This window comes from Pagrus major, chromosome 3 (genome assembly GCF_040436345.1).
Source record: "Pagrus major chromosome 3, Pma_NU_1.0".
NCBI lineage: Eukaryota > Metazoa > Chordata > Actinopteri > Spariformes > Sparidae > Pagrus > Pagrus major.
Window position 1 is genome coordinate 3,917,183 of NC_133217.1, and position 24,633 is coordinate 3,941,815.

Sequence of the window (24,633 nt, forward strand, 5' to 3'; positions counted from 1 at the left end):
ACGTTTTAATCCTCCTTTGTTCCCCCAGACTTTGGCTTTCCAAAAGCTTGTAGAAAGATCCAGAAGAATAACGGAAGCAGTTGAATTTTCACAGGAAGAGTGAGCGATACATTCCAAGAGTGAGTTTGTGCGTTTGCTTCTTTCTGAGTGCGTCAGGTGTGTATGTGTGTGTGTGTCTGTGTGTGTGTGTGTGTGTGTGTGTGTGTGTGTGTGTGTGTGTGTGTGTGTGTGGTGTGTATGTTTATGGCTTTTTTGTCATTGAGGTTTTTTCCCCTCTTTTCTTTCTTACTGTCTATTACAGGCAGTAAAAATCCATATAGAAGACCATTCGGTGAGTTCCAGAGTCATTTTGTGTTTAGAGGGCTGGATGGAGGGCTGGATGATGGAGAGGGTGGGGGTGAAGAAGAGGCCACAGGAGGAGGGGGGAGGAGGAGGGCAGGCGACGAAGGTGGGTGGAGCTCCTCTGAAAATCCCCATCGAATGGCTGATCAATCTGGAGTAAACGAGTCACAAGGCATGCGTCCCATTGGTCAGGAGGAGCGGTGAGAGCGGAGAAGGTTGAGAAGAGAGGGGGGAGAAAAAAATGAAACAACAGAGTTAGAAACAGAAATTTAACTTTCACGCATTTATTGAGCTTTTCTGTATATGAACATGAAGCAACGCTGCATTTTTCCTCTCATGCAAGTATCTCAGCTGAGTCATACAGGTGTGTACTTCACTGTCAGCAGACTGTCAAATCAATTGGCATGCATCACTTGACAAAAGAAGAATTATAAGAAGTGGTGAAGATGCCAAGATAAATTGATCCTGAGGGCAAACGTATTGATAGGCATAATTGCTGTAAAAGAACAGCTGACAATCAGGCTTCTGCAGAAAACTTTATCTGTGGATGTTTTGATGCACAAGATTGACAAGCTTGAAACACGTTGCAACCCACAAAAGTTCACTCAAGGTCAGTCCAAGTCTTTTTTAGTACAGTTTTTATGCCATATTTAGCATTTTGTGTCAAACGTACTCACTTTTTTTGCATTACGACACATTTATGAGGTTTGTTGTGGATCATATTTGTTGGGTTCTGTTGCTTGTTGTTTTATTTTACAGAGTTATTGTTACCCGTTTCTCATCTTTATGTATTTAGTGTAGAGTTACTTAATTCTTTCAGGGAAGATCTATGTTTGTCCTAAATACATTTTCTATCGGGTACCCCACATATTTCTCACTTCTGACCTTTTGTGGTATCTCTCCATGTAAGAGTTGTGAAATTTTTGCCTCCACCCTAATACAATAGAGGTGAGTGTTATTATGTTTGTGGCGTTCACACGAGAAAAATACTTTTTAAACAATGGTTGTGTTGGAAATCACCTGCTCGTTCACTACTCCAAATGAAAAAACACTTTTGGACACCGCTCAGGTCATTTGTTTTCCCTCCAGCGCAATGCATGATGGGATATAACGTGTGGTTAATTCAAGCCTGTGAGCAGCACCATAAAAAAAGTCCAGTCACCTTTATTGTTGGACTGGAGGAAGAAATGTCAGCGATGCCTGAAATAACCGTGTGTGTGTGTGTGTGTGTGTGTGTGTGTGTGTGTGTGTGTGTGTGTGTGAGACCGACATGCTGACATCAAAACTCAGACACACACACACACGTGTTCTCTCCTATGAAAAGAGTCCATTTTAAGCAGCGTAATTGGTTTGAGCACATGATTCATCCCCGCACACACTCGGACAGTCTTTGAAAGTGGACGGGGAGGATGAAAGCACACAAACAGAGGGCTTGTGTGTGCGCAGAGAAAAACCGAGGGAGTCGTCGAGAAAGAGGAGAATAAGGCGTGAATGTCTTCGGCTAATAACACGCCTCACAGAGAGAGAGAGAGAGAAAAACAAGACAGCGTGGATGTTCAGTATGATTCCCCACAGTGTTAAATTCCAAAGTGTGTGTTTTTGTGTGTGCAGCGGGCCGCTGGATTATAACCCGTGGAGACGGCACGTTTCGTCACACCCAACACACACTAATGCTTGCCACGTGAACGACACACACACACACACACACACACATCATAACAGTGCTAAGACCCTCATCAAGCCTCTTAGGGAGAGACTGAGAAAGAAAACAAAACGAGAGAGAGGGAGGAAGGAGGGAAGGAAGGAGGGTGTGAGCAGGTGGAAGGTGGGAGGAAGGGATGGAGGACAGTTTGGAAAGCAAGGACGGACAGACAGATGGAAAAGGGCGAAGGTCAAAAATATTTATCTCTCCGCCTGTTTCTTACTGGTTCCACTCTTCATCTCTCCGCTCTGTTTTCAGCACTCTCACATGTCCCCATTAACATTCACCATGCACTCAAGATGGTCATGAATATTTCATCCTCACACACACACACACACACAGCCCCATACTCCCCACCTGACCTCACACACTGCAGCACATTACATAACAGCCACACTCCTTTACAGGCACACATATATACAGAACAAACACACAATAATTATCTTCTAAATTTTGTTAAAATTAGAGGGCAACCGCAGGCAGAACACCAGGATGAGAACACCATGTGACGGCGAGATGTGTCACAACAACAACAAAATGTTCAGATCGAGCTAACCAGCCGTCTCCACATGTTTCAGTGAGACGGGAACAAACTGTAAGTTGTGATTAAGTTGGGAATGATGGGAACACCCCAGCAGGGAGGAGATGCTGAAATTATGGGTTTGGTTTGTCGGATGGTACACACATTAATGTCATGTTGAACATGAAAAATGATCGGCTGTTACTTATATTTGATTGATACTTCACAAGTTAAAATATGCCCAGCCCAAAAGCAATAAAGTTATTGCTATTAAAGGGTTTTCTACATTTAATGGGCCATTAGTTTTACTGTCAAAGTTACACCAGTTCTGCATCGTAATTAGAGCTGCAATATGAGATTATTTTCACCACTGATTCATCAAATTATCAAGAAGATAATAAGCACAGAAATCGTCCATAACCCAGAAAAAAGGTCCATAAAATTCACATCATCAAAAACCAAAAACCTTGAGAGAATCAACCAAACTCGGTGGCTGGTTGATTCTTTCTGTTCAGCAGCCGAACCTCAAGTCTGAGATTTTGAGGTTTTCCACATCGCTGAACGCTCCGCAGTGACTTCAATAATGTAAATATAAGTGGTTGAGAGGAGCAAACTTTAAAGGAGGGTGCATTGTAGAGGGATCACTTGGGTGTTAGGTCTGATGGCAGCTCGAGTAGAAGGGCTCCTTAGCAGAATTTTGTTTTTGGCCTCAGGCAAGTCAGAACCGCCTCTGCTGATCGACAGTGAAACATTTCAGTTTGAGGCTGTTTTGAAAGTTTGCAGAGGAATTAAAATGCGACCCACCATTTTTGAGTACTTGACTGCAGATCTGTTTTCAGTGAGTCTGTATGTGGTGAAAATATGTGGCTCTGTGCTGAGAATGTGTAACAAGTTGTGACTTTTAAAGTAACAGGTCAAAGTAAACAAACAAGCCTTCAGTGAAGGCGCTGCTGCCTTTCTCTCAGCTGACAGGACAACTTGGCCTGCATCTACAATTCCTACAAAACACTCACACACACACACACACACACACACAATGCTATCTGATCAGCGGTCCATATACATGTAGAGCCAGTTGTCCTACTGTCTTTGTGTGTTTGTGCATGTGTGTGTCCGTAACATGAGCTCAGCTTATATTGAATTACACCTCAGCGTTTGTGGAAGCCAACCTAAACAACGTACAGTCTGAGAGAGGGGAAGGTGAGGTGAGGGTGGAGGAGAGACAGAGAGGATGGGGTTGAAGCAAGAGGGAGAGGAGGGAGAGACAGCTGGAAGACAGTCGAATAAAGTTGCAAAATAAATTAAAATAGTTTTTTTTTTCTATCCTCAGATGGACAGAGACAATAAAAAGAGACACAGACAGACAATACGCTGGAGAGAGGGAAAGGAGATGCCTGTACACACACAAGCTTTCTACTTCTGAAAACACACACTCTGAACACACACACAACCCAGGTCTATTTTAGTGAGTGTTTATTCTTGTGCCACAGACCAGATTACCTGTGACACCGGCATGAAATCAGGCCAAGCTCCCTCTTTCTCACTACTTCTACCCTCTCCATTTCTTCTTCTGTCTCTCTCTTACGTGAAAACAGGTAACATGAGAAAACAGTCTCATGTCTGCTGCAAGCCTGATCATGTATGAGACGAAGTGTCAATCTGCAAATAAGCAGTGACATGCATTGTAAAATGCTCAGCATGTTCTCTTGTATAACTGTTCTGACTGACTGATACTGTCGGTGACATGTTACAGTCCTGCGGGGTGGGCTGTGGTACATGTCGCCATCTTATGAGTCATCTTAGGCCAAAAAATGTATGTAAGTGTATTTAGGAAAATGTTGGAGAAGTGACAATGTTCAGAGCAAACTGACCAGGATGTAAGTTTTGGTATATTTTGATTAGGGTTAGTAGTATTCGTACAATCATAAAAAGGTCCTTGCAATAATTGTTTAAAAAAAACTCACCCTCGTGCTAGAACTAAAAAAATATTGTCGTAAACATCGATCTGATGATTGTTTTCTTTATAAAATTTCAGAAAACTGTGAAAAATGGCCATCAAAATATCCCAGAGCCACAGTCAAGTTATTCAAACTCGTCCTTTGGCCGTATAACAACAGAAAACCTGAAGCTACGCAATTAAATATCACAGAAGATTTTAAAAAAGTAGCGCTGCATGATATGGTAAAAAAAAAAGAAATACTGTATTCTTACATCTGGAGAAGAAAATTTGGAGGCCGGAGTATCTCTGCAGCACTTTGGCACTTAATTTTAACGCTGTTTTGTCACACATTTTATCTTTATCATAAAATTGCAGTTTCTGTGAGTTGGTTTTCAACTTGGGCACGTTGCAATAGCAGTAACATTTCAATTAATTGTGCAGCCCTATAAAAGCTTTAAAAAAAAATCAAAAATCTAATTCGCAATTAATAAAATCTTTAATCATAATCAAAAGCAAAAGGATGAAGACACTAAAAAACTAATGGCTGAGGATTGAGGACCGTATGATACGAAACAAGCTCCAGATGTAGATGTTAAACTTGAACATGCAGTTTAAAGCTTATAGTTTAAATAATTTGATCATTAATTCTCAAGGTCAAGGTCTGGCTCCAGCTTCTCAAAAGTAAGGATTTTATGTTTTTAACTGTTTTATATCATTGTAAATGTAATATCTTTGAGCTCTTTTGGGCTATTTTCTATACTTTTCTGACATTTTATAGACCAAACAATGAATCTAGAAAATGCTGAATAATGACAATAATCTTTGGGTGCAGCCCTGGATGTGTTTCTGTTTGTTTGTGTGTCAGGACTATGTCCTCGGACTTCTAAAACACCGTCACTATTCCATCAATTTGTATCTGGACATGAGTCTTGGTGTCCACACCAGCGAGGCACGAGAACACTCTGCCAACAACAGCACTGACCCATACAGAGCTGCATATAGATTACAAGGCTGAAGATGTCAGGATCAAGTTCTTCATACTGCTGTGGCCTATGGAAGTTTGTGTGTTAGACGTGTTTGTGTGTGAAAGAGAAAAGGAGGGAAAGAGGGGCAGACAGTGAATGAAAATAAAGAGAGGAGGATTTTGTTACCGTGAGAGAGACACTAGACAGTGAGAGACGGTTTTCAAGCAAAGGCCAGACCCAATGACCTGATCTGGCGCTGTACTCGGTTCGATTTGGGAGTATCTGTGCGCTCGAAGCGCCCGTGAAATCCAAGAAATCCCTTCAGGTAGAGCAGATAGGTTCACATCAGAGGCACAAAAGCTGGAAAATAATGTAATCTGGTTTTTTAAATTGCCGCAGGGAGTTATGAGATGTCAGCCCTCTATCACCAAACATTTCAGCTCAGTCTGGTCAAACAAGAAGCTGCTCTTCATTCACTGATGATGGAGCATTTAAACAATTCTTTAGTATTTTTACTGTCTGATTACATCAGCTGGTATAGTGTGTGTACAGTATATATATATATATCTCAAGATTTACTATATGTGAGAATCTGCTGCAACATAAAAGCTTCTTTTGTTTGTGTGTTTCCTTCACATACAAAATCCATCCAGTGATCGTGACAGCAGAGAGCCAGTGGCTCGGCCTTGTCACGTTAGCTTGGACCTCGCATGCATAGCCAGAAAAAACGTTCTGACGTGCTTGTACTTCTTTAAACTAACCACAATCTTGTTGAGTAGCACTAAACCCAGGATGCAGCGAGGGTGCTCTTGCCTGCAGAGTAGTGTCAGGGGAAACTTGTTTTTTGGGGGAAACCCCACAAAAGAATCAATCTATTTTCAGCTAGATGAAGGGAAACAATAAAAATCTAGCTTCCAGCTAATTTTTCTTCCTCTTACTGGAAGTTTAATGAAATATAGACACTTTCTGCATTAAAGGGTTGTGCACAACTTGCGAGAAAAATGTCAAATAAAACATAAAACATAAAATGATGGTGTCTGTATGTACTGTATATCCTTCTATACAGTGCTTTTATATGATTATCATCTGCTAACTGGTGAATTCCTCCTCTTGTCCTGTTTATGTTGTCATTTCTACTGTTGGTGCTCAAGTTAAATAAATAATAATAATTATAATGTAATTGTATTTTTCTTTTTCATTTACTCTCTAAAATCTGATAGTCTTACGTATACATAGCTATTGTATAAAGTTACTATGACGTTATATAAATGAAAGTTTGAATAAAATGTAACTTGTAAACAATTACATAAAAATGTGTCAGGGGTTTTTAACTGGATGTAAAAGTTAAACCACAGAGGAGAGTCCAGGACGTCTGATGTCAAAGTGACAGACACACCTTTGTTGGTGGCACATGTGTGTGCGTGTGTGTGAGAGAGAGAGATCTGAGAAGAAATTCAGCTAAATGTCACTGACAGATGTCTTTTCCCGCGGTTGGAGTGACTGGAGTACAGAGACTCTTCAGTCTTTAGTTGCATACTCTTTCCCTGTCACACACACACACACACACACACACACACACACATGAATATTTGGCAGCACAGAAGACAGTTTCAGGACATCTACACCCACAGAGAAACATGTAGGCTCACAGGATGCCCTGCAAAAGCAATGCATGCACAAAAACACTTCAACGTTCCCATGCTGTCAGTGATATTCCCATGAAAAATAACCATATTCCACGCTTTGGAAAGCAGATGGCAGGGATAAGCACTAGAAAGTGAAGGGGAGAGGAGGGGGTGAGTGAGGTAAACAGAGACTGGATGTGTGCATTATGGTGCAGTGCTGCTGCAGTGCAGAGAGTGCGGGGGGTAGAGGGGGCACATGTGTATCAACGTGCACTAGCGTCAGTGACAAATCCCTTACTCATAACACAGGGCTTATATCACTATACTGGCTGGTATGAATATGACGTAATATACCTGCTGTTCACATGCATGTACTCTTTCTAAAACATTTGTGAGAAAGGATGAACCTCTTCCACTGACTCGGTTTTATCCCCCTGACACCCTAACAGCGCTAAATTAATCTCCAATCGTAGCCTCACCTGAACCTCTCAGCTGCCTCCTCTCAAAATAGAAGATCCCTCACTTCATACTTTCGGCGCCACCACTGATGAAATGACAAGAAGATAGAGCACGACATTGTTTCTCAGTCTCGGGTCAATGAAGGTCAGTCAGTGACAGGTTGACCAATTTTGACGTCTCTATCTACCAGAAAAGAAGATGGACTGATTCAAGGTTTCTATAAGTCTTTAAAAGGTCAATAGAGGTGACGATCTAACCAGCTGATTTTCATGTGGCAACTGGAACTAGCAAAGTAAATTCACCACTTTGTTGTGACACATTAAATGATGTAGACATGTTTTAGTATCATGATGATTTAAGCCCTTTTAAGTACCTCTCTGAGCGCACTGTGCTCTCTCTTTTACGAATGAACTGAGCTACAACAAAATAAAAACAATGGTGTTGTTCAATTAGAAATTTAACTGGAATAGTACGATAATATTTAATAAAAAATATGAAACATGTAAAATGCTTTTCTTGTGTTTTCAACTACTGGCAAAAATTCACAATAAAATGCATTGTCGTCAAAATATCAGTATAAAAATCCTGTTTATGTTGTGTGTTATCATAAACGGTTTGTGCAAATTATCTTTAAGAATCTTGAGAAAGTCAATATATGTTTAATTAAAAGGTGCAATACGTGAGAATTGGCCACCTGTCGAATCCACACTAAAAAACAAATAGGGGGCACCAATCACGAGAGTATCTACTTGCTGCTAACTGCTGCTGCTGTTAGCTAGATAGCTGATTAGCCATGCAGCCAGCAGTACGGACTGTGAGCTTGGAGCATCAAGGGAGTGTTGGTGCTTACAACACTAGCGCGGGAGCTTTGGACCAGGACTAGCCGTCCTAGCTGGTTAGCATCCTAACTTCAGTATGCGAGATATCATCTCTACATTGATGTTGTAGTGTCAATGTGAATTTTCAACCTCAGCAAAGCTAGCACAGGGATCCATTGTTACTGTTATTAAACTTGGCCAAGCTTCTTCGCACTCCCTAATGAAGTCAAGACTACTCTATGGTTAAATCAGGTCTGGATGTCACCTCGGACCAAATGTGGCTCAGGCCTATTTTTGTGGTTTTCCAAAACAGGTTCAAGACATTTTGTTAGCTATGCTAGCTTAACATTTGCAAAAGTTATTGGAGAAGAGAGGACTCTGCTGTGTGGTGTGTCACCTAGCTTGCAGCTAGTAATAGCCCACTCATCCTTGTGTTTATTTATAGCTCAGTTAGCTAGTTAGCACTCTGACTGGCCCACATACACGCCACAGTCAGTTCACACCCACAGTCAGTTAGCTCATGTTGCTTTTAGAAGACAAATCTACACTGACTTTGAGCTTTTCCTTTAGCCAGCTTGCTAATTTTCTCGCTAGGTTTCAGGCTAACCCAAAAAATAGCACCTCTGTGCCCATGTCCAGACAGATTGAAGATGACAAGATCTTATATAGAAAAGTTGTTCGACATTATTATTCGTTTGTCAGCAACAGCAGATTGTCCTGGACACAGAGGCCACACATGCAAACATGAACTATTAATTTAATCCTGCTGATCTGAGCCTGTCTAGACAGCTGATGTCAATGTAGTGTTTGGTGTCTCATAAATTTAGTTTCATTTTTATGTAATCTTCTGACCCAGATGCTTTGTTTTCCTCCCAGAACTAGCATGCAAACAAATAATGATCACAGATTTCTAATGTAAAAAAAAGCTGGGTTGTTGTTAACTCCTGCAGGTCTGAATTGTTGTACAGTCAGGGTTTGACAAGCTGCTGACAGCAGCCTTGGCCTACTTCTACACTGGAGTCACGTTACTGGCTGTGTGTCACCCTTACCACATAACCACACACACACACATACAGGACTGAAACGCACCGCCTCAAACCTCATTTGTGCCCCCTCTGACTATAGTACCCCCTACCCAACATCACATTACAGAACCCCCCACTTGCATCCTGCCTCGGGGGGGGAAGGACTCTGCTTGTGTGTGTTCGTTTGTGCGTCTCCTCCCCCTTACAGCCCCCTGAGGCCTTTACCCACAAGGGAGCAGTGAGCCAAACAGGAGATAGAAAAAAACTAAAAGAGAGCGTGCGAGGAGGTTATACAGATCCTCTTAATGCACCGTGTGGGTGTGTTTTTTTGTCTTCTTTACAGACATTGGTTGACCACACGTTGTCTGTCACGTCTCTCTGATCAAAACAAAAATACGACCCTAAACCTGCCTCTAAATTTGCTCGAACCTCATTACGAACGCACACATGTAACCCAGAGCCGCAGCTAAATGCACAAATAAATAACAGCTGAGGTTTTCATCTTGTAACAAACAGATACAGGTTTGACAACAGGCCAATAGGGTCACGGCTGCCTGCGCAGACATGTACAGGATCGTATGAGGCCTAAAGATGTTCAAGTTTTAACCCAGCCCACACATCTAATGGAATATTCCACCGGTTAGCTGACACACCACGGACGAACACACTCCTAATGCACACACACATGGTTGGTGCTGATAAAGGCCAAAAAGTTTGCATTAACAAACTGCTTGATCTGCATCTCCCTCGCTCACACACAGTAGAGTAAAATCATCACAATGTGAGAATACATGCTAATTATCATGCAAACAAACCACACAAGAGCAGCAACGATGAGATACAGACATAATCCTCTTATAATTATTGCAGTAAAATTTTAATAAAGTTTTTGTCGCAGCATTGCTCTGGCTTGGCACTGGCACAGCTATAACCACAGAGGAACATCTTGTTCCCTGTAATTTCCTGTTGTCAAGCTGGTGAAAACAAAACACGCCAATTATTACACGAGAAGTTGTTATGATTGGGCAGGAGCTGAAAGTCAAGTTTTTTCTCTTGTTTTGTTCCATGTTGTTTTTCTGTCAGAGCTGGACAGGAATGAGGATTGGCACATGGAACTAATTTAGTTTCTGGTATGACACAAACCAAACTGTGTCCAACGATTTCACCAAACCTTCAGCTGAACACTCGAGCAGACTTTGCCTATAAGCTGCAAACACACACAGGCACATTGTCTGTCTGACTATTGGCAACGCGTCAGGAGATCTGTGCCAACATGGCCCACGGCAAACTAACTTTACGGCTCCTCAAAAAAATTGATGTTGATGGTTTTTCAGCCAGCGTTGCATTGCATAACAGTGTGATAAAACTTTGATGAGATAAAACTCATATAGTTTATGGGTCAATAACAATTCAAATGCAAAATTCGGCAAAAAAATTGCGATCATAACATAAAAGATTTTCACTTTTCACTACGGGGTTTAGTCCACTACTTAACATTTTACAGCCCACTGTTCTGCAGATTAGACACAATGACTTTGTGCTTAAGAAGTCACATGGGTATGAACATAAAATATACATTTATTGATAGATTAAGCACTCGTTCGTTTTAATCATTGTGGTTATATCACATAGAAGGCCCCGTTGTAAAAATAACCAAATAAATAACATAAGGTTAAACTGTTATAAGTGCAATGCCTGTTCAAAACATGCTGTTCGGTGCAGATTATCTGGTAATGTGAGAGTTTCATAGATCCAATCTTTAGTCTGATGATTACATCGGTACTTTCTGAGCTGGACCACACCAACCAATAAGAGAGTCATCCCGGAGCATCTGACATTCTAGCCCCTGAGGCTATCTTACCTCCGGTTCTTGCTGAAGAAAACCGAACCCATGATGACCGCGTCGCCTCACTCATCCAGACTCGTTTAACTTTCTGCTTTTATTTTTTTCTCACTGCAATGCGCTGCTAAAGGAAGTTGTTGCACCATGCAAATCTCCAATTTGTTTATGTCTGCTTCCCCATGAGTTCATGAGAGAGAGATACAGACAGACAGAGATTCTTTGTTTATAGTTGGATGTCTGACGGATCTGTTTTTTGGTAATGATCCAATAAATGCTCGTATAGATACCAAAACAAGACACTTAGTAGTTTGACCCTTAAAAATATGGTGTCTACGTAAATTCAATAAAGTCTGACAACGTCAGAAATCACTGGAAATGTATGTGCGAATTTCAAGGGTCTAACAATCAAAAGTAGTCCATTTGTTGTAGTTTAGGCACACAAAGGCGGTGCCGAATCCACAATATAATCCAAAATGTATTGAGTAATGCATCAGTAGCTTTTCACTGACTATAGATAATATTTTTTTGTCTACAGCATCGTCAATGTGATGTTATGATTGGCCTCAGGCAGGCTGTGGTGACTCAATCATCCCTGACTTTACCAAAAACTTGTCACACAATCCAAAATCAAATTTCTATGATTGGGCCACATGGACACACAGAGTTGATTCAACCATTTGGTGGAGTGTTTAAACTGAACCACTTTAAAATACAATGAGTGCAGATTCATATCTTTGGGAGGCCGTGAGAAAACCTTGTCACTCAGGCTGCATTCATTCCCACTGACAAACCAAAACCATATCAAGCCCGTAACAAGACAAACAGAGAGAAAATATGAAAGAGGAACAAAAACTGACACACTAATACTGCTGCTTTTCCAGTTTGATGTTGTGGATCAGGCACAAAACATTTAATGTGCTGAGGAAGAACACACAATCCACCTAATGCCTGTTAAACTATCAGTTTGTATAATAAGCTGCTTCTGTGATCAACTTCTATTTGTAAAAATGCATAAAAGGGATGCCGTGCTCTTCTTTCGGAGTTGGAAAATCAGCTCAAAAGTGAACAAGTTTGTTGCGTGAGTTCGTGTCCATTACTTTGAGTGCAGTATTACTAACAGTGTTAATGACATTACTGGCACACAGCCAGCTGTCGTCTCTCCTCTTTCACCCCAGATACCTGACTACCTGTCTGTCTGTATAGCCCCTTTCAGACAGTAGAGTCTGTAAACACTCCCATTTTACATTAACAATCTATAGATGAAAAAAACTACTTTGATAATTGGTGGCTTTTTTTTTTTTTAGTTTCCTTTGGTCCTTTGTTGGTCAGACAAAACAAGCAATTTGTAAATTATATAACCTTTTTATTTTTATTGACCGAATGGTGATCCAATCGAGAAAATCACATTTTTCTTTTTCTTTTTCTGTGCAGCTCAAATAAATAAATCTCAATTAAAGCTAATAAAAGGCGCACACAAGATTAGGTTCGTACGTCACTACATGGGGAATGACGTACAAACTAATTACAAGAAGCTGTGGCTTGACAATACGATTGGGAAACACGGTGATATACTGAATACATTTGGGCAACTTTGCAAAAAGCAGGACATTTTTAATGACAATATTGTATTTCTTTAAGATTTTTGTTAAAATGTCATGAAGGTGTTCAAATGTTGGATTAGAGAAACAGGACATCACAATACAAAACTTGCAGTAATTGATCTTAGGCCTTCATTCATATTGTTCTCCCTACTTTAGATAATGCTGGAGTGGCAAATGTGACAAAGAGTTTTTTGTGATCTACACAGGATACACTACTTTTATAAAAAGAAAAAGGGGAAGACATTGACTTCAAAATGAAACACGGCTATGACAGGAATTAGAGAGCACAACAAAGACAACGTAAAGTGCTTGTTAAACGCCAAACGCCTCTTGTTAGTTAGCACTGAAGAATCCTGTTGGACCTGACTGACAACTTTCATCACCATTCCAAGAAACGGTGACCTAGCAACAAAATATCACAGGGTGTCGGTTACACTGCCTGCCTTTCAGACAACTACAAGATCAACACAATACTACCTTTCAACATGCCATGAGGGATATGTAATGCATTCCATATGCCAGCAGTGTCACTGTGACACAGCAAATACTTCAGATATAGGTTGTGTGCTGTGCTTTTACCCAGAAAGACCCAAAGATGCATCACCAAAAGCAAATCTGACTCGCTGCCAGTGATCTCTTTGGTAATTTAATTGGCATCAGGTTGTTCTTGGACATTTCCTGTTGGGATGAGTAGGTGAAGATGGGAACAGTGATTGGCGAAAACCCAAAAAGACATCAGAGTTAGAGTGACTTTTCATTATTTGATTTAAAACTGCAATGCAAAGTGACTTTGGAGAAAACTTTGATGACGGACTGCAACTTGTCCACTGAAGAACTGGCCTTGAGTGCAGATGTTTTACATCACACTACTGCCCTTAAAGTAAAATCTTACCTTGACCATAACCTGGTGCATTTTAAGGGTTAAAACTGCAATACGAGCCCTGCAGAAGTTTTTGTCTGCTGGTCCAAATCTATTAATAGCAGGGAAAATGCAGAGCAACTAGTCAGATTTACTGCTCCTTTAACAGGTATTGACACTTGCATTGTGTTTGAAAAGGTCCAGATTTGGGTCTTACTGGTGCTGGCTTTGCCAATCTTTCTACTTTGGAGTTGAACAGCATTGTTTCCCTCTCATGTGATTATGAACAGACTTATAAACAGGATTTCACACCTCCAAAAACTGCTGAAAAACACAGGCCCATGTGCCAGCTCATTGTTTTGTTCTGACAGCAATGACTCGCGGTACAACAGTATAAACCTTCTGATACTGGCCAGCTGTTTTCTACACAAAGTACTTTGACCAGAGGTGACCTTTAACTGTTAATATGACAAGTGGTCAAACAGAAATTGATTAAATGCCTCTCCACTGCTGATAAAACAGTCCCACAGCAAGGTCCATTTAGCAGCTGTTCTGGAGCCTTCAATTACACCACATGATCTTCAGCAGCTGGCAACCCAGTCTAATTAATCTGTACAAATAACACTACTTGCAGTGCATACACTACTTCTTAATATTAACTTCTGTAGAGAGCAAATCCATTGTCAGGTGCCTTTCATAAAACATCCATACTTAGGTGTCCTTCATCATTGTAGTAACCAAACTACATGGTTAGGTTTAGGAAAAGATGATGTAAGATAAAACATTAGGTAAGTTGCGAGCGTAAATTAAAACAAGTAAACACTGACTTTTGTTTTTACACAGGTCACAAAGTCTTGGGCGAAAGTACTGTGTTTGTCTGACCCATTTATCAACCCCAACCTCCACCCCGATGGAATTTCTCACTCATATGCATGGTATTTGGAAGCATCTGTTTTCTACAGAACTTAAACGCTCTATATGTGATTTCTGCCACGAGGGGTCTTTCTATTGAAACAAAACAAAAGATGTTTGCGGAGTGTTGTTTTGGGAGGGCAGAGCAGGCTAGCTCTGAGAAGAGAAAGTCAGGTGCAGAGCCAGACCTTCTGGAAGGATAGAAACTGCTCTGATCCAGAGCAGTTTACTCACAGGAGGAGAGCTTAGACATTATATTTAACTTTTGGGATTCAAAAGTGGATTTATCTTCACTCCCATTTATCAATTTATCTTATGTAAACATACAGATACAAACACCCTCACTGTCTGTCAAAGCTGATTCTTCACCCTGAAAACTGCAGTTGGCAGAAATGACAACTCCATCTGCTGAGGAAGATCTTGTAATATAATCAGAAGGAGTTGAAGAGCTACTCTGTGGACCTTGTGGGAGCTTGCTTTGTCAACTGCTGTTTCCAAGGTCACAACTAAGGTGTACATCAGCCAGATTTTTCCCAGTGTTACTTCTTAACTGTGATGAGTGACGAGTTCAAACCACCTGAAACAAACTATAGAATTGAAGAGGCAACATTGGAGCTCAAGCACTGTAAAAATGGAAACAAAAGTGAAACATAGGAAGAGAAACCAGTAAGAGAGAAACAGTCTGAAAAAAGAGAAACGGAAGACAAGACTGGGAGGAGGAGAGCTGACAAGAGACCGAGCAAACAGTGGAAAATCTCTATTCTTAGAAGACGTTTTGTATTATTGACAACCTCTCAGGCTTAAGAGAGTATCTGCCTGTGTGTGTGTGTGTGTGTGTGTGTCCTCTAACTCAAAGCCAAGGCTAAATACGGTGCAGCCATCTGATATTGTCTTTGATAACAGTCCTCCACCACCAGAAAACCATGCATGCATGAGTTGTTGATATTCGCCACCCAAACAAACACAACTGGCTGTTGATTCATCACAAACATGTAATAGAAGGAAGAAGGAAGGAGTTAATCAAACTGAAACATCTCTTTTCGCTTTTTCCGCAACATCAATGTTAGTCCTGAAAACAACCCTCCAGACTTGTGAAAGACTCTATAGTATCCTTACTTTACTCACATCACAATCTGCTAGTCGGGTAACAACATGTCAACAAAAAATGTATGTAAACAGACCAGCAGCAACCTGTCGTCTTTTTCCCACAGCTGTTGAATACTACAACTACATTACAACATAATTTATAGCTGCAACAAGTGTGTGTGTGTGTGTGTGTGTGTATGTGTGTGTGTGTGTGTGTGTGTGTGTGTGTGTGTGTGTGTGTGCGTGTGTGTGTGTAAGATCTGGTGCCTTTGATGTAAGCGAGATGACAAACACACACACACATAAACACACAGTCCTGCTCTCTGATCAGAGGTGGGAAAACATAACTCGCTTACTCTTTTCTTCCCCCTCTGTCTCTCTCAGGTTTGTGTACAAAAACTTCACACCAGTAGGAAGTGGGTTATCTACACACGGGATCAGGGTTCAGGATACAAAGACGGATCACACGGCGAAAAGAGACAGCATTAGGGAGGTTGCGTTTCTTTAAACTAAATCAAATTTAGCAAAAAGTTGAGTTCTGAATCAAAAAGTAGAGCTGCATTTCACTTTGATGGCTTCAACTTCTGGTCAAACAGTTTAGCTAGGCTCAGCTGTTGGGAACTTATCTTTACTTTTTTGTTATTTTGATGACAATTGGTTATTTTTGTTTGTTATTGTGGCTTTTATTGGACAGTTCTGCCAGTGAGTGAGGACCAAAGACTTTAGAATAAATAGTAGGGCTGTCAACTATGGTTTTCAAAGCCTCGTGTTTGGCATTACGGTGGTCAACATCTTGTTTTTTTGGAGCCAGAAGTGACCATACTTGGATGTGATGGGGCAGGATGCGAGGATATCCTGATTTGATCTGACTGAGACACGAGGACACAGTGCGGTGGCAACTTGTCAATCACAATCGAGCCACGCTCTAAATCATTGCCTGCTATATTCTCTATTTTACTATAAATGGGAACATAATGTACAAAGTGAACACCGTGCTGTATTGAAGACATAAAACTAAAGACTGAGACCATGAACTCATTTGGAAACTGCGTAATGAGTTAAAAAAAAATCAAGTGAGAAGTAGGGTAATTTTTTCATAAGCTTACATACAATCTGACCACTTTTTGCAACCAGTGGAGTCACCCCCTGCTGGCCACTAGAAAGAATGCAGATTCAAGGCACTTCTGCATTGGATTCACTTTTCAGACCTATAAAGACCGTCCATTTATTATAATTGGGGCTTGGTTTGACTCCCTTAAAAGTCCCCTGTTCCGGTGGAAAAGCCCCACTTGGCTATAGTGAGGGATGTCAGGGTTGCATCTGCTCACATAGAGTCTCACAAGCTTTTTGCATGCCGAAGGGAAACCATTAAACCGACAGATCTGGAGTTGCATTGATTGTTGTCTCACAGCAATTGTTTTTTTTTGTGTGTGTGTTTGAATCACAAATCAACCTCTTAAAACGTCCATTTTATAGTAAAAATCCCACACAAGACCTCAACTCTGTCTTCAATTATTCATCATTAATTTAGAGTGTGTTTCTGTGTGTTTTAATGGATGGATCTAGCAAAAGACTACCTACAGTAGTGTGTGCAGTACATGTAGAGAGCATTAGAGCGGAGACACAGGCTGCACGCTTATGATCTTTGCATTATTGATATGTTGTTTATGGAAATGTGATCCAGCTCTGCATGCAAAGTATCAAAATATCTGTATGTGTGCAGACGATCAAAGGCCTTCTTTTGTGCATTTATGCATTAGTCTCTGTTTGTATAACATTAGTACATTTAGGTGCATGAGTGGTTGAGCTCATGTGACTATCTGCGTGTGACCAGCCGTGTCTGGCTACATATTGTGCGCTTGACTGTACGGTAATAACCCACTGCTTACTCAGCACCAGTTGATAGTCAGCACACATTTCATCAAGAGGAAGTCGATTGCTTTCACTTCAGCTGAAGCAGCCGTTCTGAAACCAAGGCGGCATCAACAGCAAGAGGCTGACACAAAGAGATTGTTTAAGGAAGACGTCTGCACAGTTTGCCTCTGTGGGCATATTGCACATCTACTCTGTATTGTTCTGCTCGTGCTGCTTGTGGTTTTCAGCAGAATAGAAACACAATTACAGACGATAGAGGAAGAACATCTGTTGGTCATTTACATCTCTATTTGGGACTTTTTGTTATGTTTTTGTGCGCACCAGACAGCTAAAAAGTCGCCACAAAGAGGATTTTAAAATGTGTGCGAGTGTGTAAAAGTAAGGTACCTCCTCTTGAGTGTTTTTGTGTGCGTGTACTCACCAAAAGGCCTTGAAAGCTTCATAAATGTCGCTGAGACGTTGTCGTTTGGTCCAGGCTGCAATCTTAAGCCCTGCAGTCGTACCTGAACACATGCAAAACAACAAGTCAAGACCCAGCACGCAGACACATCTGCAAGTCAGGTTGAACTGTAGGTTAAATCAATACAGCAAATACGCACATTCGCACTTACTCTCCCGTGTGCATGAGCATGTCATTAAATCAGCTGTTGCCAATAATAAATCAGCACCAGTCATTTGACGGGGCTGCAACAGTCCAACACGGAGATATTTAAACACTATCGTAGACAGAAATGTGTGAAACATACTGTATCAGACACAAACAGTAGCATCAAATGGATGTACGTTGAAGAAGGATTAATAAAAATAAAACACAACGTTTTCTGACAGCAAATAAAAAGGTGGAGAAGCTCTGTTTTTGATTAAACTCTGACATTTACATAACCGCAACTAACGACCGGTATATTATCATTTTTATCTGCTGGTGATTATCTGGATAAATCAAGTAATAGCTTGGTCTGTAGCGTGTCAGTGACTAGTGAAACCACAGCCTAACAGTTTCCTAAACACAACACAAGGTGACGCCTTCGAACTGCTTGTTTTGGCTTGATCAAGAGTACAGTGGCCCTGAGAGTCATTTCAGATTGTTTACCAAAATGTTCTTGTGTTTTGTGAAATATAGTTGTGTTTTCTGAGATGTTGTTATTGTGTGTTGTCCATCAGGGCCACTGTACCAAGAGCCTAAAATGCAAATATATAATACTTTTTATAATAAAACATTATGAGTAGCAGCAAATGCTCACATTTGGGATGCTAGAAGCAGAGGTTTCGACTAATCTTTTCAGCCGGGAACAAATGTATTTTAATATTAAAGTCAGTGAGTCAGTGGCAAGTGACAGACAATCCACACACAGCACAAAGTGACACCTGAGAACTGCTTGTTTTGTCTGACAATGAGGATAAAATGCAAATATATTCAATTTCTTATGTAAAACATTAAGAAAAGCAGCAAATACTCACATCTAGGATGCTATAACCACAGATTTTTTTTGCTACTTTAGCTTAAGAAACTACTGTTTTCTGTCTTAAACATCACTTTGTAATACTGGAGTCAAACTGCAGGCTGTGGCATCACACCTACATGCACCTGCAGGCAGAGATACTACAAATACGGATGATGAGTTAACCACAACGCAGGACACTCCTCATATTTTTCTTCATTTGTAATTGACAACCCCAGATTTCCAAGCACAGCAGTACCTGTTATGTCACAGGTGTGTTATTCACCACAGAAACTGCTCCTCCCTGGTTAATTACCAAGTCATGATGCAAATGAAGCTTCTTCTTCTTCTACGAATGTCGTCAAACTCTCAACAACAACAACAACCCTGAGCGTCTTCTGATTTTAAACCCTCTTTACCTGCTCTCGCTCGGAGATGCTAATTATGCAACACTTTATAATTAGAGCGACCTAATTATGGAAACCTGTCCCGGGGCTGTCTGCACCTCCAGCCTCTCCTCTCTTTTTTGTTTTTGACACAGGCCTACAGAAACTACTGTAAATGCCTCCCCCCACCTCTCCTCCTCCTCCACCTCCTCCTCCTCCTCCTCCTCTCTGCAGCAGCAACCTGAGATGCTGTGTACTCCGCCAGCCGGAGCCGACCGACAGCGGCTACAAAATGTTTAATGTCAGTCCCCTCTTGTCGCCGGACAACGAGCTCACCTCGCCCGGTCGTGTCAGCCGCCGGCTCCGTGTCTGTGTCCGCTGAGCGGTCGGAGAGTCGCTCGGCTCTGCGGCAGCTTTTGTTGCATAGGTTGTCCGCTGCTCCTGCAACTGAAGCCAGGGCTTTAAATACGCCTTTAAAGGAATATCTGTCGGAAGAGAGGCGTAGCGCTGGCTTCCGCCGACGTCACGGTCATTTGCATAAAGGGGCGGGGCCGCGGCGGTGGTATACAAAGAAGCGAAGGGGCTGGATTTAAAGGGAAATACCGTCAAAAACATGCTGTTACAGAAAGTACATTCAAACTACTCAGCTCAGGTTTGAAGTACATGTACTTTACTCGAGTATTTCAATATTCAGGTACTTTATACTTCTACTCCACAGTGATAGAATGTTACTAAGTACATCTACTCAAGTACTTTACTACAATTTTGATGCACTTGTTCTTTACTTGAGTATTTTTCATATTCTGCTACTTTATACTTCTACTCCACAGTGATATAAAGTAACTAAGTACATCTACTCAACTACTTTACTTGAGTATTTCCATTTATTTTCTGCTACTTTATACTTCTACTCCACAGTGATAGAATGTAACTAAGTACATCTACTCAACTACTTTACTTGAATATTTCCATTTATTTTCTGCTACTCTATACCTCCACTCCACAGTGATAGAATGTAACTAAGTACTTCTACTCCAGTAGGTTGATGAAGGTTCTCAGTCATCCAGGTCATGGTAGATCTAAGTGCTGTAGGCAACTGGACTTGTTTCAGTTTCTTGAAGACGTCTCACCTCTCATCACTGCAGGGGAGTTACAGTCTTTTAAACTCTGTGTGGGAGTGTCCTTACAGAGTCATTAAGCACAAGTGTGAGCTCCGAGTTTCAGAGTCGTTAGGGCCACTTGTTGGACGGTGACCCAACCGGCCTTCATGTGGGTTGCTAGGGCTAGGTGAACCCAGGTGTGAATGGTTGTTAGGCTGTCTGGGGAGGAAACTCAGTACTGTATTGCAGGTGGGTGATAAGTCATGTCTTAAGACTACCTCCTCTGGTAAAAGCCGGTCGTTCCAGTTTGACATAGATGGATTATTTTACTCCTCTTTCAAACCATCTGTCTTCTCTGGCCAAGATTGTTTGGTTGATTGTTGTCCTCAAATGACTGATTCTACTTAAGTACTTTATTTGATTGTTTCCATTTTTTTGCTACTTTATACTTTTATTCCACAGTGATAGAATGTAAGTAAGTACACCGACTCAAGTACTTTACTTGAGAATTTCAATTTTCTGTTACTTTATCCTTCTACTCTGCAGTGATAGAAGGTAAGTAAGTACATCTATTCAAGTACTTCACTTAGTTACAGTTTTCAGGCACATGTAGCCTACGTTACTTGAGTATTTTCATTTTCTGCTACTTTATATTTCCTCTCCACAATATTTTGGAGGTAAAAATTGTAGCATACCTTTCACTCAATACATTTATTTTATAACTTTAGTAACTATATACAGATTGTAAACAGAGTATTACTTATTCAATGTGGTAGTGGAGAAAGGGGAGGGTTTAATGTATTCTTCCTGCTCCTTCTCGAACATGAAGACTCTGTGTTAGTGGTGGTAAGTATTATCAAACAGCTTGCATCTGGTGAAATTATGGTCTGTGGCTTCTGGGCGGTTGGCTAACACGTGGTCATAAATTAATAAAAATAAAAACAGAGATTTAACTCTGCCAATTCTTTTCTCAGTTAAAAATCAATATAACCAGGTATCATCTTCAGTAAAAACAGTAAATTCTTCAAAAAACTTCAATTATGAATCAATTATTACATTTTTAATATATAAATGTTTGAATCATCGACTCAGTTCTCAGTTATGGAGTCAATCTGGAACTTGATCACACAACAAACCAGCTCAAAAGTGCATTACACTTTAAAACACACTTCAGTAGTTATGTTCATCAAGGCCTTCAGCGATCAAACTGGAAGCCAACAAACTTTTATCCTCGCAGGTCACCCTATGACCTTTAATGTCTTTAATTGTGTGCTGTCCCTGTTAAAATAAACAATTAAATAAGAAAAACATATATAAAATTCTATAGAGAAGCTAACAGCAAATGATGTGTTTGTTTGCTTGTGTGTGTGTGTGTGTGTGTGTGTTAGGGGGTAGACAGGACTCAAAAACAAGACAATCTACTTAAATTTCACCTGTGGGGTGCACACTTGAAGCTCTGACAGATGTGAGGCACCTCCAGGGTGCATACCTCTGTAGGCGATGACCTCCAAAATTCCTCTGCAGCCCAGGTAGGCTGAGCTCCTTTGGACTTAGTTGACAGTTATGATTCGCATGTGCAACATTGCCCTAGAAAAACAGCACTCAAGAGCACACAACTGTGGCTAAACTGCTTTTAAAGGTTGACAGCCTGAGGGCTCTGGTCCTACCTGTGCTTGACTGTCCATAATGATCACAGGGTGTGGCTTCTGAGGCCTCACCTGAGGAGCAGCTGACGGTGCCAAAACACAGACATAAATATGAAGAAACAGAAAATAATATGCCATTTAAAGAGCAACAGAGAACTGTCCAGATGTTTGCAGCATCTACAGTATCACTTTATAATAACTATTATTAATACATGGTAAATGTGTAGTTGTCACTGTTTACAAACAATGAAAGGCAGTATAAATATTTTATTTAGCAAGTGTAAAGAATTATAAACATCAGTTGCAACTTTGCAATATACAATTGCTTAATAAATGTTTTATAAAGCATTTAATTGTTTGTTAACAGTGAAAGAATTGTTAACTTTTTGATTAACTATATATCAACCATTTATTAATGATGGACACGAAGGCGTTTTCACATAAATATCCAAAAACATCATCTTTAGTTGAAAATCTGAACATTTTTATGAATACAACTCTTAGTAATTCTAATGCCCTCTATGATTTGCAATGCTCAGGAGGACGTGGTATTCTTCTTCTTCCTTCCTCTGTCATAACCTGCATGAATGCAAAACAAATGGCATTAACATGAATTTGTCAAGAGCACTGTACTGTCTGGCTAATGTAAATACTCACAATGCTCCAAATGTGTATTAATCCTCTGCCAAAAGTAGTCCCCAGTAGTTTACTATTTGCTCCTGTTTGAATAATGTTTGCCAAAAACTACAGTGCCCAGCTGTTCTAAGAAATGACTGTGACTACAGAGAATTACTGAGACGTACAGAAACATAATATTTTCTGTTTTGGAAATTTGACATGAAATGATTTCGTATTTGTTGTTGAGTGTTAAACTCTTAATAAGTAATAACTTAAGATGGTTTTCCACAAACTCTGTCTTTGATTGTGTTTTTCACTGATATATTAAAATATGTAACATTTATGTGAAGTTTTCAGAGGCTTTAAAGATTTATATCCTAATTAGCAATAAATAGGTTTGCGGCTGAGAGACGAAGACAGGGAAGGGAAACTAGAAACTGCATTGTGGATTTTGGTGTTTTAAGTGCACTTATTGACAGGAAGAAAAATACATATTAACACCATTGTCATCCTTCGATGAGAAGAAAAACGAACCTTGTAATTTTGTCTTTTGTTTCTTTCTAAGCAACAACAAAGACTCAGAAAAACAAGGAGCAAAAATGAAGTGGAACTATCTTTGTGCCTCTGTTGACTCATTACTGCTTCACCACTGATGAGTTCTGAGCCTGGTTCTGAGTTGCAGCACAAACAACGCTTGTGTTTTTATTCCCTCTTAAATAAAGCCAATGCTTTCAGCCTGTAATAGTTTACGGATTAAAGGAAACTGATAGAAAACAACTTATCTTCCACCGCAGCTGAGGCATGACTCGACCTGCATGGTGAGAGATTAACAGCTGCTTATGGCTTTATGTAACAAAACAATGTACAGCGCGCGCGCACACACACACACACACACACCACCTAAAGGACTCGAAGGGAGTTTCAGTGCAGCGTTGTATTAAAAACACCTTGACTGGCTCCACAGGGAGGTCAGAGGTCATTCACAGAGCATCAGCCCAGCAGGGACTGAGTGTTTGGCTCAGTGTTTGAACACCTGATGAGGGTGGAGCCAGTGTGTTTTAGCTTCATGTTATATCCTCAACACCCTGCTACCCAGGCAGAAGAAGCAGAAGAGTCAAACAACTTTCATGTTTTGCCAAACAATTTCTTGCTTCATCTTCTAAAATATGATGAATTGCTGATTTTCTTTGACATGTACGAAAAAAACCTAAATATTTTGGCGTGTAAGACTGACAGTCAGATGGAAAAAGGACTTTGAAGATGCCACCTTGGGTTTATAACAATTATAATGTTTTGCTATTTTCTTACATTTATAGACAAAGCTGTTAATCACTTAGCCAAGAAAGTAACTGGTAGATAAACAAATAAAGAAGATGTGAAACTGACCTTTCATCAACTCTCAGTAGCAAACCTGCTCCCACTTTAACTTCTCTTGGTATAAAAGAGCACCCTCTTCTGGTAAAGTCTAGGAAGTGCAGACAAATGGGGCTGGAGTTCAATTCTAACTCAACTAGAGAAAGTAATTTGCATACAGCATGTAGTTGGATGGAAACAGTCATAAATGTAATTTTATGCAATGGAAATTATAGGCCAGTAAATCTGACATCTGTATATCTGGAAGATCAACTACACTCTAGTTTCTCACTCTTCTTGATAAGTGGTCATCAGCTTGGGATTGAGGACAGACAGTTGCATATATGGACTTCCCAAAAGCCTTTGGTACAGTCCGTCATAAAATACAGCTGTTAAAATTAAAATTGATTTCATGTTTTATCAGCACTGCCTAGTTTTTACACTTTGATCTGTGTCTTGTGAGCCTGTTGAGTTGTGCTGGATGTACCTGATAGACCAGTCAGAGCAGCAGAACTTTGAC

The 24,633-nt window shown here is 40.5% G+C and overlaps 1 long non-coding RNA gene across 1 annotated transcript; it reads right to left on the minus strand.

Annotated features, from left to right (window-relative positions):
• Positions 1 to 234: 234 nt before the first annotated feature.
• LOC140993453 (uncharacterized) lies at positions 235 to 19,774 on the minus strand. Its single transcript, XR_012178668.1, has 3 exons — positions 19,733 to 19,774; positions 17,993 to 18,074; positions 235 to 493 (listed from the first exon to the last, which is right to left on the minus strand). It is a non-coding gene; the product is annotated as an uncharacterized lncRNA (long non-coding RNA).
• Positions 19,775 to 24,633: the final 4,859 nt, after the last annotated feature.